Source organism: Schistocerca cancellata, chromosome 1 (genome assembly GCF_023864275.1).
Source record: "Schistocerca cancellata isolate TAMUIC-IGC-003103 chromosome 1, iqSchCanc2.1, whole genome shotgun sequence".
NCBI classification, from domain to species: domain Eukaryota; kingdom Metazoa; phylum Arthropoda; class Insecta; order Orthoptera; family Acrididae; genus Schistocerca; species Schistocerca cancellata.
This window is the reverse complement of record NC_064626.1, coordinates 379,051,315-379,064,940: the sequence shown is the minus strand read 5'-3', so window position 1 is coordinate 379,064,940 and position 13,626 is coordinate 379,051,315. Positions and strand designations below refer to the sequence as shown.

Sequence of the window (13,626 nt, the reverse complement as noted above, 5' to 3'; positions counted from 1 at the left end):
ACTTCTCTTTTAAAAAATATTAATGGGCTGCTCTTAAATATGATACATGCATACTTCAATTATTATATTAATTTCTTACGTATAAAAAGATCACAACAGATCATTCAGATGTATTGGTCTGCAACCGTGAAAAAACGTCTGTACTCTTCACCATCACCAGCAATGGAAAAATGACTTCCTTATGTTACAATACGGATGCCTTACATAAAACTGATACTATGATAAAACATTGTTTAAAAACTTATATGCCATGGAGTGGGGTGAGACGGGGAGGCGATGGTGAGCAGTTTGTTTCCATCTCCCTCCCCTCCCCTGGAATCTGAAGCACAGTGTTTTTATTCATTATGTATTCTCTTACACCATAGACAACCGCCAGTTCTCTGGGATATAATATGATTTTTGTGTTTCCTATAAAATTTAGTTATTGTGCTAAGACACATCTTGAAGTTAGCTGTTTATTTATTGGACTGTTACAGTTTTTCAGTGTCGCCCCTCCCTGGATAAATTCCTGCGGACGCTCATGTGCAGCAGTACCCGGCAATTACCGAGTCACCCGTCAATAATTGAATCTTTGGGCACAGTTTTCACACGTCGAGTTGTATTGCCCCAAGTAGTTTCTGCGGGAAGAAATTTCAAACAAAACACCAGTGTTAAACATATTACCCACAGTGCTCTATGTTTAAATTGGAGCCGAAGTCATCCACATTTTTATCTCCATAGCTGGATTTCTAGTGTCAGACATAAAGTAACCAGAAATTAATTTCTTGACGCATAAGCAGAAGAAAACAGTTTCTTACTTTTTCTTTGTGAAGATGTAATGCAACCATTAGTGTTATCACTGACTTAATGCCACTGTTATCTTTCTCTAGACTAATTTATTTGTAACAGTGTAAACTTTTCTCGGCAGAAGATCTGTCGTTCCATCATTCAATGTCTAAGGTGGGACCAGTTGCTACGATAATCGTGGGTGAGAGGACTCTTCCCCGTCACACGTATGCCGCAGTGTATTCTAGCGCCATCTCGTAAGAATACCAGGAACCAATTCCGCCAACGGTGGAGCAGGGGGCACTAGCTGCCGGGAAAGTGTGTGCTTGAGCTGCGAGTGTGGTCGATGGCTAAAATCGATCAACATCGCACAGGACATAAATATATTGCTCAATATCGACAAACTCATTGTGAAAGGAAATACAACGTTTGATTGACGAAGTTAATGGAACCAGCCTGCTGAGGTGCCTTCACATTCGAAAGTAGCCGTAACCGCTGTTTCTTTGATTTTCATTTTTGTCGTATAAGTGTACCGGTACCGGAACTGCAGCGTTAAAATCGCTTTCACCTATCGCTCAGTGATTCGTACACTGGACTCGCATTCGGGAGGACGACGGTTCAAACCCGCGTCCGGCCATCCTGATTTGGGTTTTCCGTGATTTCCGTAAGTCGCTTCAGGCAAATGCCGGGATGGTTCCTTTGAAAGGGCACGGTCGATTTCCCTCCCCATCCTTCCCTAATCCGAGCTTGTGCTCCGTCACTAATGACCTTATTGTCGACGGGACGTTAAACACTAATCTCCTCCTCCTCCTCCTCCTCCTCTTTCACCTATCATGTTTTACTGAAGCAGGTTACGCAGTGGTTATGCACTCCAGTCTCTCCTGACCACGGAAGGGAAAGCGTTTGTATCATAACTTATCAAAAGGGAGAAAAAAGCTTAAATAAGTACGGAAAATGTGTCAGTCCTGGACAAAACTCTTTGTAAATCTATAATAATCTTAAAAACGAAGTAATTATGTACTCGTATTGATCACATTGTTAGCTTTGAGGATGCCTGAAAAGTCAAATACGTCTGGCAAAAAAAGAAATTCATCGTTTAATGGAAAAAACAAATAATAAGAGATGGTGCGTGTGATGGCCATCCAAAAAAGGGATTTTCTTAGAAGTGTTATTTCTGGAGGAAAGATTTATTTTTTAACTGTTTAAAAGCGATATATGTTTCTTTATAGTTTGCACAATAGTAAACTAGCTTCTGAGATGTTATTTCGCAACATTGGAGCCAAAATCGTTGCAGTAAAATAAAAGGCGAAATACTATCAATTACCACTGTAATAAATGCTGCGACGTACTATTAGCATCTACTTATTGGACTACGTACGAAAAATATGTTCAGGAGCACCACTGTATTTCATACAAAATGCAGGCCCGGGTCTATGGGCAGACGGGGAGGGGGGGGGAGGGGGGGCAGACTGCGGTATCTTTCCCGGGCAGAAATATCAGGGGGCGTCAAATTCATATTCTTGAAGACAAAGAGCTTGTTTCGTAGATGCAGACTACCAGAGTGGAAGTAAACGACTAACAGAAATAGCAGGTAAGAAAGATTACACATATTATCTTCTCGGTGTATCCAAGAAATTTATTGTCAGATCGTTACACTGCCAAGGGCCAATTGTACAGTCGCCAGTTAACAGCCGCTGTTAATAACGCCTAACCAGAGAAGAAACGCGGGATAACTAAACCGGTGGTTCTTGAAGGATTAGTGAAGTTAACTGGAGAATATGTTATGACAAAGTCAGGAATGGTTATAGAATTAGTGGTGACAACTTCTTTGTTAGAACGAGGAAGGAAAAAAATGGGGATATCAAACAAATTACATGGAAGAATACGACGATTCCAAATATATATAAAAATTTCGTACTGCTACTACTTTTCGATCTCATGCTTGAGAAACTGGAACATGTAAATGAAATGTGAAACTACTTCCTAAGATAAAACTTTTTGCTAGTAGTAGGCCTAATAGGCATTTGATAATGGTACTTCGTGAACTATATTCTGTCGTGTTATTTATGTAAATGAGGTAAATAAAAATGACTATTAATCCCAAAACAGTCTCGCTTATCTGGCGTGTGTTACAGTTGCTGCAGTATTAGAAAGACCTATTTCGTTTTATCTAGCAAACAATGACAAAATAGACGTAATCAAATCGAGAAACCACACCAGCCTTGGGTACTTCTCGTATTAACAGCTTTTTCAGTATTAGACAATGACATTTTGATCTTTCTTGTAGCAAAACGTTTGACGAACTTTGATGAGGTAATAAATTCTTTCGCAGGAAGAAAATCACGCCGCGGAAAGCAGTAGCAAGGAACAGGACTTCTGGTCAGGTGAATACAGGGTTAAAACTACAAAATCGAGTAGGGGTAATGCAGGAGTAGGTTTGATAATGACTAAAAAAAATAGGAACGCGGTTAAGTTACTATGAACAGCATAATGAACGCATTATTGTAGCCAAGATAGACACGAAGCCCTGACCTACCACAGCAGTATAAGTTTATATGCCACCTATCTCCGCAGATGAGGAGGAGATTGAGGACATGTATGATGAGATAAAAGAAATTATTCAGATAGTTAAGGAAGCCGAAAATTTAATAGTCATGGGGGACTGGAATTCGATATCATGAAAAGGAAGCGACGGAAAAGTAGCAGGTGAATATGGACTTGGGAAAAGGAACGAAAGAGAAAGCCACCTTCCGCACAGACTATAATTTAATCATACCTAACACTTTGTTTAAGAATCATAAAAGAAGGTTGTATGCGTGGAAGAGACGTGGAGAGACCAGACGGTTTCAGGTTGATTGTATAATGGTTGGACAGAGATTTAGGAGCCAGATTTTAAATTGAAAGTCATTTCCAGAGGCAGATATGGACCTCTGACCACAATTTACTGGCTACGAACTGCAGATTACAACCAAAGAAATTGCAAAAATGCAGGAATTTAAGGAGATGGGACCTGGATAAACTGAAAGAACCAGAGGTTATAGAGGGTTTCAGAGGCGGCATTAGAGAACGATTGACAAGAACGGGGGAAAGGAATACAATAGAAGAAGAATGGGTGCCTCTGAGATACGAAATAGTGAAGGCAGCAGAGGATCAAGTAGGTAAAAAGACGAGGGCTAGTAGGAATCCTTGGGTAACACAAGAGATACTAAATTTAATTGATGAAAGGAGAAAATATAAGAATGTAAGTAAAGAACAGGCGAAAGGCAATACAAACGTCTAAAAAAAGAGATCGATAGGGTGTGCTAAATGTCTAAGCAGGAATGGCTAGAGGACAAAAGTATGGATACAAAAGCATATTTCACCAGGAATAAGATAGGTACTGCCTCCAAGAAAACTAAAGAGACCTTTAGAGGAGAGAGAACCACATGTAAGAATATCAAGAGCTCAGATGGAAAACCCGTCATAAGTGAAAAAGGGAAAGCAGAAAAGTGGAAGGAGTATATAGAGGGTCTATACAAGGGAGATGTACTTGAGGGCAATGTTAAAGAAATGGAAGAGGATATAGAGGAAGATGAGAAGGTAGATATGACAATGCGAAAAGAATTTGCCAAAGCACTGAAAGACTTAAATCCAAACAAGGCCCCAAAAGTAGACAACATTCCGTTAGAGCTACTGATAGCCTTGGGGGAGCCAGACAAGACAAAACTCTTCCATCTAATGAGCAAGATGTATGAGACAGGATAAATGTCTTCAGACTTCAAGAAGAATATAATAATCCCAATTCCAAAGAAAGCATTTGCTGACAGGCGTGAAAATTACCGAACTATCAGCTTAATAAGTCACTACTGCAAAATACTAACGTGAATCCTTCACAGCAGAATGGAGAACCTGGTAGAAGCCGACCTCGGGGAAGATCAGTTTGGATTCCGGAGGAATGTAGGAGCACGCGAGGCAATATCGCCCCTATGACTTCTCATAGACGATAGGTTAAGGAAAGGCAAATCTACGTTTATAGCATTTGTAGATTTAGAGAAGCTTTTGACAATCTTGGCTTGATAGCTTTCTTTCAAATTCTACAGGTGGCAGAGGTAAAATACAGGGAGCGAAAGGATAGTTACAATTTGTATAGAAAGTAGATGGCAGTTTTACGAGTCGAGGGACACGAAAGGGACGCAGTGGTTGAGAAGGTAAAAATCGTAGCGATGAATACAGTAAACAGATGAAGAGGGATGTAAGTTGCAGTAATAACTGGGAGATGAAGCGGCTTGCACAGGATAGCATAGCATGAAGAGCTGCAACAAACCAGTCTTTGGACTGAAGACCGCAACAAGATGTAAACCGGCCGACTGGGAGCAAGAGAGGCAACACAAGACAATTTAATTTCCACTGTCTGAATATAGCTTTGACGGCTTCCATCACAAAATATAGACGTTTGAGTTCCACAGTGCGAAATACAGTGACGTGCCATGGTGGAATGCTGCGTGAAGAGACGTAGCACTGCCCTTGGGTACACTTACGACCAAAAAATGTCTTACATATCCTCAAAAATATATTTTACTTATCAGCCTCTTCAGAAAGAATTGCACTAGAAAATGAATAAATTTTTGAAAAATCGATAAGGGGGGGGGGGGGGAGACGCTACCATCAAGTTTTTGCCCCAGTTCGAAAATATCGTAGATTTGAGACTGATAAAATGTTAACGGGCTCTCACAAGTTCAATATTTATTACACAATAATATTGTGTTGATATATTGCGCGAAAGTACGAGGCCAAGAATGTCACAATATTCATACCGAGACGCATCACATAGAAATCTGCTTTCGTAGTGAACATGTCAGCGTCCGATAATGTAGAAATCGCCATGTATTGCGACTGCAATCGCTATGTGCTGCAAAAATAAAGTAAGAGGAAGTGGCGATGAGCGAAACTTAGGCTTGGAAGGCGTTTTACGCACTGCCATACCAACATGATACGAGAGCTTAAGTAGAGCCAGACAACTGTCGGAATTTTTTAAGGATGAATCTGTCAACTAATTGGTGAACTTCATTACTCCTTATAAATGCTGTGCATATACTCGTCGGATTTCACTTTCCACAATGATGGAAGGGATCTAGGCTATAAACCTAAAAAGAATAGGATACAGTAATGTAAAGCATCGGAAGGTAGTGCTATTATGTATTTTTGCAACAAATAATTCAAGCTTCTGAAACGAACAAATAATCAGTTGCAGTGCAATTTACTTGCAATTAAACACTTTTGTCGAATGTTTATACACGTAATTAGTGAGTAAGTATTAAATATAAAGTCAAAGTAATACCTGTGAATGCAATTCAACAGATAGTTCCTTCCAGCTGTCTTTCCTGATATATTCATATTCATATGGCGTCGCTGTATCGGAAGTTGGCATGTCACCAAATCATGAAGTCTCTACAGCAACCGAAATATATTGCATAATACTACTCTTACATGGCATAATATATTTCGATTTATACAGAGCGAGTGTCAATATTTTTATAGAATTGCTGTAGTAGTGGAACAAACTTTGTTTCATCGCATTTTGTTAGTGCGGGTTGCCTACATCAGGGGCAGGTATGCAGTTACGGGCAAACCTATTGTTCTCCCTTGATTGACAGGTACCTAACTTATTGTTCTCCTTTGATTGACAGTTACTTAACCTATTGTTCTGCTAAAAGGGTCCTTCCTTTTGATTGACAGGTCCTTAACCTATTGTTCCCCCCCCCCCTCTCCCCCCCCCTATGGGAACAGCTGTCCCCCTCACTGCTACAGGTACACTTTCAGGTCTGAGTTATTGGAATAGCCTCTCTCACACTTATCAATTTGATTGACTACTTAATTAAATCGATCAATTAATTAATGTCCCCCCTGGTAAACCCCCTCCCCTCCCACCCTCCCTCCCAGAAATTGGCAGGAAAAAGACTCAGTTGATCGGTCATTTGGAGGGAATTAGGTTGCATTGTGTAGAATATTGTTTAAACACTTTAGACAATGTATGGAATATTATTTAATTATTTATGGCAGTCTATGGAATGTAGTTTATTTACTTAGTTAAAAAATTTGTTTGGAAATCGATTCCTGTGTATGGAATATTGTTTAAGCGATTTAGACAATGTGCGGAATGTTGTTTATTTAAACAATTTAGGGGATTCAAGGCAGTGTATGTAATATATGGAAATTGGTGGCTCTTCATTGGTGGGGTGGAAGGATCTCATAGCAGGAAATTCAAGGGTATATTGTTCATTTATAAGAAATTCAATTTGTGAGGGTTGGATTTCTCTTGCTCATCATTCTGTGCTGTTTGGAAACGTGTAGGTCTTGTAAGAAGCAATTACATAGGGTAAACATGTTGCATAACCTAATGTTTGGCACTGTACTCTGGGTGTCTTTATTTAAGGTTCAGCCATTTGTTGGCACTTAACCTATTGTTCTGTTCAGTGGTTTTCCATGTCACCCCCATTTCCTTAAACTATTGTACTGCCTTTGATACCAAATTAAGTAATTAGTTATGTCCTCCCACCATTTTCAGGTACACTTTTCGAAATTCACATGCTTTTGAGCCCTATTAATGGCACATTCTTCTTTGTCACCCACCCCCTTAAACTATTGTACTGCATTTTACATAACAATTATGCAAATTAACGTAGTGTTCTGCACTTAACCTGCTGTTCTGCTCCATGTCACCCACTCACGCGCACCCTACCCTTAACTATTGTACTGCTAACACCATGTTGACATAAAAAGTTTATGCAAATTAATTAAACTGATATTATTCACATGTATGGGGTAGTTTTTTTTAAATTGCAGCATCATATTGGTTGGTGAAATCGATGGCATACAGTTTAAACAAAAGACTGCTAGTAAAAAAAAACATCCCGCCACTCGACACCCTACGCTGCAGTCACCGACTCCACACATGCCACCAGGAGTCCAGGTGCACTATTGGCCCCCACAAAGTGACGACGCGGCCGTCACCTGCCGAGCCACGCACAGGTGTCCGTTCGGGTCCTGGAAGCATTAGGCAATGGCATCCCTTTCATACTTGACACCTGAAGATTTCCTGTTGAAATACGTGTTCAACAAGGCACCATTGCTGGCACAATGACGCATAGCTGCGGTGCGTGTCCAGTGCCGAGAGAGATGTTTGCATACCACATGTCTATGTAAATAACAGCCAAGTCCCCCCTCTGGACATGCTATAGAAATCTGTTGCAGTGCTTCCAAGAATAACACAGGTTGCACTCATCCTAGCAGTCCTAACGGGACAGCCAGTTCGTCACTGAATTTACTCATCAAACTGCTGCTGCCATTGTTTTCTGCAGATGAGACTTTCAATTGCAAAACTATTTTGTACAGATCGCCACATTGCCCTGACAGTTAAACTCCGCAAAAGTAGTCTACAGATCATGAAATACATACAAGACTCACAAGAATATTGGGAACCAGGAACATATTTATGAGTGTAGCTAAAATTAAATATTACGATTGCTGCTGCAGTCTGACACTGATTGATGAACAGGTAATGTCTCTTCTTGGCGGCTGTGGCTCTGCAACGAATCTCAGTAACTATAATGCACATAATTTTCCACGTAAAAATCTCTCTCATTCATACCCTCACGGTTATCGATGCTCTGAATCTGTACATCCCTCACAATAGGACACACTCATTTTCTCTGGTCATGCCACAGCGTAAGCCACAGTAACATTACACTGCAATATAAACACATTTTACACAAACAGTGTAATTATCATTTATATCTGTACAGCGCCCGAAAAAATTATGGTATGCCTACACTCATACCAGCTATATGTCTCGATTCTTCTCAGTCCTAGGACATTATCTGACAAAGTCTTCGAATCAGCACTTCTCGAAGGTGCTGCATCCTGCCAAGATTCTCTCAAACAAGTGCTATGAAGGATAGGCATCCGACAAATTTTGGAAATTTGTGGTAAGGGCTTATGGGACCAAACTGCTGAGGTCGTCGGTCCCTAAGATTACACACTACTTAATCTAACTTAAACTAACTTACGCTAAGGACGACACATACACCCATGCCCAAGGAAGGACTCAAACCTCGACGGGGGAAGCCGCACGGACCGTCACAAGATGCTTCAAACCGCTCAGCTACCCCGCGCAGCAGGTATCCGGCACTATGTGATAATGAATACCGCACCCGCGGACATAATGCTTGGAAACACATCACCGGCGTGGGTTGGTGTACTGTACTCAGCATCACTATCGATAAAACAACAAGGAAAATGCGAGGGTATGCTTAGGGATGCCGATGAGGGGACGTATTCTTACAGCCGAATTGCCCGTCCTGTTTGTACACTATAGCAGGTCCAGTTGAACACTTGCATTAATATATTGTGCAGCTGTTTACGAAATCAATCTACCACCACTTATGTTCGGATATACTCCTTAGTACTTTCAAATTCTGTAGGTGGCAGGGGTAAAATATAGGGAGCGAAAGGCTATTTACAATTTGTACAGAAACCAGATGGCAGTTATAAGAGTCGAGGGGCATGAAAGGGAAGCAGTGGTTGGGAAGGGAGTGAGAATGGGTTTTAGCCTTTCCCCGGTGTTATTCAATCGGTATATTGAGCAAGCAGTAAAGGAAACAAAAGAAAAATTCGTAGTAGGTATTAAAATCCATGGAGAAGAAATAAAAACTTTGAGGTTTGCCGATGACATTGTAATTCTGTCAGAGACAGCAAAGGACTTGGAAGAGCAGTTGAACGGAATGGATACTGTCTTGGAGGGAGGATATAAGATGAACATCAACAAAAGCAAAACGAGGATAATGGAATGTAGTCGAATTAAGTCAGGTGATGCTGAGGGAATTAGATTAGGAAATGAAACACTTAAAGTAGTAAAGGAGTTTTGCTATTTCGGGAGCAAAATGAGTGATGATGGTCGAAGTAGAGAGGATATAAAATGTAGACTGGCAATGGCAAGGAAAGCTTTTCTGAACAAGAGAAATTTGTTAACATCGAGTATTGATTTAAGTGTCAGGAAGTCATTTCTGAAAGTATTTGTATGGAGTGTAGCCATGTATGGAAGTGAAACATGGACGATAACTAGTTTGGACAAGAAGAGAATAGAAGCTTTAGAAATGTGGTGCTACAGAAGAATGCTGAAGATAAAGTGGGTAGATCACGTAACTAATGAGGAGGTATTGAATAGGATTGGGGAGAAGAGAAGTTTGTGGCACAACTTGACTAGAAGAAGGGATCGGTTGGTAGGACATGTTTTGAGGCATCAAGGGATCACCCATTTAGTATTGGAGGGCAGCGTGGAGGGTAAAAATCGTAGAGGGAGGCCAAGAGATGAATACACTAAGCAAATTCAGAAGGGTGTAGGTTGCAGTAGGTACTGGGAGATGAAGAAGCTTGCACAGGATAGAGTAGCATGAAGAGCTGCATCAAACCAGTCTCAGGACTGGAGACCACAACAACAACAACATACTCCTTAGTGCATTGAAATCACAACTCACATGTCCAATCTATCCTTCCATTACGATTAAACATACGTGAATAGTAGTTTGATTACTTACCACAAATGTATGTCGGAACATAAGCCACGGTACCTTTAGGTTGAAGCAGCAGAATAACATTTCCGACATCAGTTATCGGTACGTGAATAGTAGTTTGATTACTTATCATAAACGTATATCGGAACATAAGCCACGGTACCTTTACGCTCAAGCAGCAGCATAACATTTCTGACTGTCAGTGACAGGTGTATAAAAAATTATGATACGTCCACACTTGCACCAGCTAGGTGTCGTTTTCGCACTGCAAAAAAAGCCTCTGCCATTACGTATTTGTCGATGAATAAAGGATGTAATCCGAAGATAAAGAGTGGAAATTATTTCTCTAGAAACTCGAAACTTTATCGAGGTGGAGCGTGCTATAAGTCATTAAGTAACTAGAAACTTATCCCGTCTGCGAAGACCTTTGCGTGAGAACTCGAAAAAACAAAGGAAACTAATATTTCCACTCACGAATATCGATGTCGGTGATGTAACAGATTCGAAATCATCCCCATAATTTACAAAGTCAACTAAGGTGTTTCTCATGTCTAGAGAACCTGAAATCGCGTCTTCCGCCCGCCTTTCACCTGCTAATGACACTACTATCGATGTTCTCTCAACTAAATAAAGGTACGAAATGTGTAGAAGCAGTCAATGGGACAATTAACATGGGAGGGAGTAATGGTCCAGCGCAAACACACGTCCATATTGAATCTTCTCAAATTTCCACGCACTCACAAAAGCTATCCAACCCATTCTACGTGTTAGTTCGCTATTCGGCCGTCTAGAGGACGACACGGTTATGTCAGCTACATTCCTGCATCCCCAACACATGCACACATACAGAAAACAGAGAAAACGCACTGCAAATGTGGAATTTGTGGGTGGAGGCGACTGGATGCAATCGAGTACAGTGCTATACTCTGCCTCCCAATCAGAAAAATAGTGCATTTGCGCTAGGTGTTTGCAGCTGTACTACATTTACAAGCAATTTTAGAACACGGAACGAGAGGTTATGTCATGATCACGTGATAGAAGTGACATAAACTACATAGAATTGCGAAAAATGACGAGAGAATACGTATAAATTGAGGGAATATACATCGAAATGCGGGGAAATTGAGCAAGTACTTGCGTGTCTTCTGGTTGGCGCAGAACAATGTGTACATGGGGATAAGCATGCGAGAGCAAGAGGAACCCGACAAAACGCCGACATGGAAGCGAAGGGGACGAGGGAAACACTAACTTTTTTCTGTCGAGGCAGCATTCTATTGTATGTCTATTGAGGTAACAGTGATCCACGTGAGTTGACTACTGTATTTGACGCTTTCAAGGAAAACAGAGAACCATCGGCCTCTAAACTTACATGCATCTGCGTTAAAGGATAACAGAGAGTGGACGGGGTGATCGACTGAGATGGATCTGTAACGGGGTACGGTGTAATGGCAGACGGATGCATTCTAGAGAGGGAGAGAGATGTTGGCGCAGGTCATTTGACCATTTTTTCCGCTGTTCTGTCAGGATACATCAGTCGCTTGATACAGCCTGCGTTCCACTCGTATCCAACCACGTGTTCTGTATTTGATTTGGAGCACTGTCTACTTGCGATCGTTGACAGCAAACCTCTCTGCCATCAGAGGACTTCCATCTCATGTGTGATGAAACGTGACCATCCTGTTTTTAGACATTCCTCTAAACGAATGAAGATTTATGCGATGTACTCTATTCCCCTGTCGCATCTTGGGTATAAAATCGAGACTTCAGTTACATAACTAATATGATTCTAAGTTAGCGATAGGCAATCAAAATATCCACGGGTGTGCTGCCGGTCTATAGTGTCCAACGGGCACAATATTTCGGCGATCATACATGTCGCCATCATCAGGTGAACTGACGGACTGAGCTCCTGTGAACGTGCCGGGGACCGGGGACCGCACCGCCACTTCCCAGCAAATCAGGGACACTGTTGCTCCTGGGGTATCGGCGAGGACCATTCGCAACCGTCTCCATGAAGCTGGGCTACGGTCCCGCACACCGTTAGGCCGTCTTCCGCTCACGCCCCAACATCGTGCAGCCCGCCTCCAGTGGTGTCGCGACAGGCGTGAATGGAGGGACGAATGGAGACGTGTCGTCTTCAGCGATGAGAGTCGCTTCTGCCTTGGTGCCAATGATGGTCGTATGCGTGTTTGGCGCCGTGCAGGTGAGCGCCACAATCAGGACTGCATACGACCGAGGCACACAGGGCCAACACCCGGCATCATGGTGTGGGGAGCGATCTCCTACACTGGCCGTACACCACTGGTGATCGTCGAGGGGACACTGAATAGTGCACGGTACATCCAAACCGTCATCGAACCCATCGTTCTACCATTCCTAGACCGGCAAGGGAACTTGCTGTTCCAACAGGACAATGCACGTCCGCATGTATCCCGTGCCACCCAACGTGCTCTAGAAGGTGTAAGTCAACTACCCTGGCCAGCAAGATCTCCGGATCTGTCCCCCATTGAGCATGTTTGGGACTGGATGAAGCGTCGTCTCACGCGGTCTGCACGTCCAGCACGAACGCTGGTCCAACTGAGGCGCCAGGTGGAAATGGCATGGCAAGCCGTTCCACAGGACTACATCCAGCATCTCTACGATCGTCTCCATGGGAGAATAGCAGCCTGCATTGCTGCGAAAGGTGGATATACACTGTACTAGTGCCGACATTGTGCATGCTCTGTTGCCTGTGTCTATGTGCCTGTGGTTCTGTCAGTGTAATCATGTGATGTATCTGACCCCAGGAATGTGTCAATCAAGTTTCCCCTTCCTGGGACAATGAATTCACGGTGTTCTTATTTCAATTTCCAGGAGTGTATTTTGCAAACTGACAACACCGCTCTCAGACGACCAGTATCATTGCACAATACTCAGCGCGAGAGGGGCCCTCACCAATCGATAAACAGTCATGAAATTTTCGGTAGCTGAAAAACTCCTCTACGTTGCCGAGAGACCAAGATGCAGACACGTACATGGTAAGAGACATATAGAAATTCCTTCCATGTTAACGATTACTGCCAATGTTGGAGATCAGGAAAGACGTTTGGTCGTATTGTGACGCTGGCTGGTGCAGACTCACAAGGGTTTTCTATTTACCTAGTTGGCAAGGTCCTGTTGTTTTACTCACGTTGTTACTCCATTTGCAATATCTGAATTCTGTGTCATATACTGTGTGTCAGTGTTCAGTGCAGATTACTCCGACGAGTCTGACAAGAGTGTAGTGTAGTGATACGAGCACGAGCGCCCATGGGTATGTGTGTGTGTGTGTGTG

General features: G+C 42.3%; 1 protein-coding gene across 2 annotated transcripts in view; it reads right to left on the bottom strand.

Moving 5' to 3' along the window:
- The window catches only part of LOC126175002 (CLIP domain-containing serine protease 14D-like), a 241,053-nt gene extending 240,130 nt beyond the window's left edge, over window positions 1-923 (bottom strand). For both annotated transcript variants that reach the window (XM_049921490.1, XM_049921497.1), the window contains exon 1: window positions 798-923. The gene's annotated coding sequence lies outside the window, so the exon portion shown is untranslated. The remainder of the gene's footprint in view (window positions 1-797) is intronic.
- Between the last annotated feature and the right edge of the window lie 12,703 nt (window positions 924-13,626).